Source organism: Aulonocara sp. 'chitande type north' Nkhata Bay, linkage group LG20 (genome assembly GCF_057382095.1).
Source record: "Aulonocara sp. 'chitande type north' Nkhata Bay isolate Kocher_YH1m ecotype deep benthic linkage group LG20, A_spYH_male_GT1.1, whole genome shotgun sequence".
Taxonomy (NCBI): domain Eukaryota; kingdom Metazoa; phylum Chordata; class Actinopteri; order Cichliformes; family Cichlidae; genus Aulonocara; species Aulonocara sp. 'chitande type north' Nkhata Bay.
Window position 1 is genome coordinate 35,057,410 of NC_141363.1, and position 4,946 is coordinate 35,062,355.

Genomic DNA, 4,946 nt, shown 5'->3' on the forward strand with positions numbered 1-4,946 from the left:
ACTCATGTAGCTGTGACCACGGGATTAGCAATTATTTACATTTAGAATGCATTTATTTTTCATCCGAGGCAACAGTTCATTTTATTCTTTTATTCTTTTCATCTTTAATTGAGTGCCTCAAATCTGTCTACATTAGGGTTTTAAAGACACGCTCAGTGTTTCTAGGTGATTCAAAATTAATCTAAAAATCCTGACCAGAAAGTCAGGATGTTATGTTACCAAGTAACAAAAGATTCGGGAGAAAATAAAAGCAGTCCTCAGCATACCTTTATTTTGTTGTGGGGAGGTGTATAAAAGAAGATGAAGAACATGTTTCCACATGCTCAGAAGAAAAGAAAATTGAAATTGGGTTGTTTTGAGAAATAAAAATGTCCATTCATCTGAAGGCAATCTTCACCTACTGTTGGAGGGAGTTCTTCAGTACACCATTATGGAGATATAATGATGATCATAGGGGGGTGAGAGCTGTAATATGAAGTAAGTCAGTTCCCATCTGGATGAGTGGAAAACAGCTAGATCCTCCCTGTTTTCCACCACCTTCATTATATGGTGATCTCTACTTTTGAATTGTGTCTAGATGTTTTTTGTTTTTTTTTTATCACTGGCATGCAGAACATGCCCAAGGCCTGCAGCTCACACTGCCATCTCTACGGCATGGAGACATCACATTTTATTTTGATGCTTGCTCAGGAAGACAGGGTGCATTCCCAGTTCAGGAAGGAGCGAAGAATACCCACAGTGAGAGAAACTGCAAGAAACTGCTGGAGATGTATGCACGTTACAACACAGCATTAATGTCTGTGGCTTTGGCAGAGTCAACTGTGTGGGGGTTTGGGACATATAGGAGAAAGCCAGGCAGCATAAATTGCTGAGTTGTTCAGAGCAGAACAATAGTTTCCAGAGATGAGGAAGTCATTAATAGTTTATAGAGGTTTTTGCATGATGACACTATTTTTTAACAAAGGGCTGAACTTCATTCAAGTCACCTGCTTCACAGGGAGATTGTTGAGAAATATGTGAAATTCATGGAGCACACTGGAGACTGTGTATCTCAAACACAGAACCCTGAAATCAATACTGCCATTGATCTTTATTCCTGTGACTCACACAGACAATTACCCAGAACCCAAAGCAAGACGTGGGCATATGGTCATAGTTAAATATTTGCAAATGGTGTTAGTGATACCGTCAGATTACTTTTTGATATGTGACCAAGTAGCATGAATAACTTAAAATGGATTATTGAAAGTGACTTATTCAGTATAGTATCAAGAAAAGGTGAAAGATGTACCATTACGTCTGAGTACATCTGATTAATGTACCACTGAATCAACTGTTAAACATTTACTTGTCTCTGTGACTTTTATAAAAGTCTATATTAATTCTCTGAACTGACAGGCAATCACTGCATTCAGGAACGACACAAAAGCGGTACATGTGCAAAGGACACTCAAGTATCAAAAGCGTATTGCAACGTGAGACTGAACAATTATTCTGACATTGACCCGACTGAACCTGGTACTAATGCATCCCTGATGTCCAACTACTTGATGAATGGCTAATAATGAATCTCTAAACATGAAATAAATTTAGACACACATATACAAACATGGTCACGTGCACACACAAACAACAAAGCCACACAAACTATGCTGTCAGCAGACTGAAAGAGGTTAGAGCCTAGTGATGTGCAGTGAAGAGCTTGTTTGCAGCCCAGTCAGAAATAATAAATCTTAAACATAAGCTACATAAACAATTTTGGTATTTTGAAAGTTGTGGTTTTGTTGTGTTTAAAGCCATCTACAGTATTATGAAAAAGTCTCAAACTGCTCCTTTAAATTTTTCTTTCAAGGAGCCAGACTTTTTTTTAAGCTATTATAAGCGAGAGTTCTTTAGGCTCTCTAAAGGTCTTTCAAACATTGGGTGCTTTTCACTCTTTTTCAGTCTAGTCCTTGTATCTGACCTTCTTTTTTTTTTTGTTAAGCCACTTAACGCTGACCTAGTGTACGAATCATTCAAGTGAGGTGTCTACATATACAGTAACAGACAAATCAAATCTTTAGATACTTTGTGACTAGCAGCCTGTTGCAAAAAAAAAAACATAATTCACTCCCACTTCTTTAGCTGAAAAAGGTTTCAGTTTGTCCTTCTACTGTTTACTGCAGCCTCGTCTAAAATGGTCTCACTGAAAGGTTGACTGTGAAAAAGTAATTCTTAAGGAATGAAAACAGGGTGGAAAAAAAGACTGAGGAATGCCAAATTACACAGGAAATGTGCTGGGAATAAGTAACAATAGGTCTTATAAAGTGATGAGTGCAAATGTAAAATTTTTGGTTCAAATCGTCATTAATAAGTTCAGCGAGTATCATCAACCATTTTTAACCATGCTGCATTTCAGTCACTGGAGTTGGGGATGTTGTCAAAAACACAGAAAATTACCATCAGATTTTTGTCCACCAAGCAATACCATCTAGAAAGTGTCTGATTGACATAGGCTTTATTATTTAGTAATGACAATGATAACAACACTGCTACAATGAAAGCACAACTTGGTACTCCTAGAGCAGGGGTGGGCAACTCCAGGAATCGAGGGTCGGTGTCCTGCAGGTTTTAGATATTACCCTGGGTCAGCACACCTGAATCACATGATTAGGTCGTTACCAGGCCTCTGGAGAACTTCAGGGCATGTTGAGGAGGTCATTTAGCCATTTAAATCAGCTGTGTTGCTTCAAGGACACATCTACAATCTGCAGGACACCGGCCCTCGAGGCCTGGAGTTGCCCATCCCTGTCCTAGAGTATTTAAAAGTAGAATGGGAGGCAGAGGCTTCAGCTTTCAGCCCCATCTTCTTTGGAACCAGCTTCCAGTTTAGATTTGGGAGACAGACACCGTCTCTACTTTTAAGACTAGGTTTAAAGTTTCCTTTTTTATAAAGCATATAGTTAGAGTTGGATCAGGTGACCCTGAATCCTCCCTTAGTTACGCTGCAACAGGTCTAGGGTGCTGGGGGATTCCCATGTTTCTTCTTCAGCCACCTTTTTCACTCACTATGTATTTATACACCTCTCTGCATTTAATTATTGGTTATTATTAATCTATGGCTCTCTTCCACAACATGTCTTTGTCCTGTTGTGTCCTGGCAGATGGCCACCCTTCCCTGAGCCTGGTTCTACTCGAGGTTTCTTAAAAGAAGTTTTTCTTCCCACTGTCACAAAAGTGCTTGCTCATAGGGGGTCATATGGTCATTGGGGTTTTCTCTGTTTTCTTTGTATTTTTGTCGGGTTTATACCTTATAATAAAAAGCACCTTGAGGCAACAGTTCTTGTAATTTGGCGCTATATATTGAATTGAATTGAATTGAATTGAATTGAATTGAATTGAATTGAATTGAAAAACACACAATGGAACACTGAGTCATGGATTGGCCTCCCCAGCAGACTCACATTGGTGAAGGAAGGTGGGATTACCTAAGAGAGTTCAGACTGTGTTGAAGAATAAAAGTGGTGATATCAAATGCTGACTTTCAAGCTTGTTAGAACTGGGCAGACTCTGTTTTTTGCCTTATACCCTCTTATTTTTTGCCTTATACCCTCTTATTTCTTTCTGTGTTTGCACAGGGGCGATCGTGGCTCAAGAGTTGGGAGTTCGCCTTGTAATCGGAAGGTTGCCGGTTCGAGCCCCGGCTTGGACAGTCTCGGTCATTGTGTCCTTGGGCGAGACACTTCACCCGTTGCCTACTGGTGGTGGTCAGAGGGCCCGGTGGCGCCAGTGTCCGGCAGCCTCGCCTCTGTCAGTGCGCCCCAGGGTGGCTGTGGCTACAATGTAGCTTGCCATCACCTGTGCGTGAATGGGTGGATGACTGGATATGTAAAGCGCTTTGGGGTCCTTAGGGACTAGTAAAGCGCTATATAAATACAGGCCATTTACCATGTTTCAATAAATGATTACACTTATTTCCTATTTTCCCAGCAAAATATGAAGAATTTAGGGGTGACTTGAGACTTTTGCAATAGTGCTATAGGTGAACTCAAATATCACACCAGGGAAAATAAGTTGGAGAAAGTAAAGAAATGAATTTCCTTCCTCATGTTCTGTAATTTGTTATTGCAAACGTAGGCCATAAAAAAGGAAACAACATGTTGTCTCTCAAGAGTTTCTATACAGCCTGTGTCATCACTTTATCTTTCCTCAGCTGAAAGTCCACTAGCTCCCACTTTAAAACACCAAATCCTTCAAAACAAACAAGTATATACTTTCATTTTTCAGTTTTTTTGGACACAGCTAGGCACTGTAGGTTTGACATTTTTGACACTCACACAAACAGTAGTAGCAAGTGTGTATGCCAGGGGATTAATTAATACTTGCACTACAGAGGCAGGCTGTTATTTATATACAGTCACTTCAAAATAATTTACAGTTCTTTTCATGGATGCATTCAATTCAATTGTGTTGCTCACTGATATGTTTTTAAAAGGTTTGGAGCAGCAGTGAAACTCACATCAAATGAATGCACTCTGTCAGATATCAGACATTGTTTTGTTCTTTACCGGAGATTTTTTTTTTACAATAAGTAATATATAGAGTATCAGTAGGAAAATGACTGTGTAGATAATTATAGTGCACATCAATCGCATGCTCATTTAGTTTGACATTTGCTGAGGCTAATATATTTATGCTCTGATAAATGAGAACAAACAGCACAAGAAAAATTTACAAAACTCTCTAATTATTGTGCACATGTTGGGTTTTCCCCCCCCTTTCTTAGTTTGCTCACAGCTGAACAACAAAAAACAAAAAAACAAAAACAAACTTTGTTGTGAATTGAGAAAAAAATCCCCTGAATCTATATCTATCATGTTTGCAGTGCAACAAGCCAATCAAACATACTTTTTCCTGACCGGCAGACCACCAGTATCTGTCTGAAGAAGGTTCATGCACTGCTGATT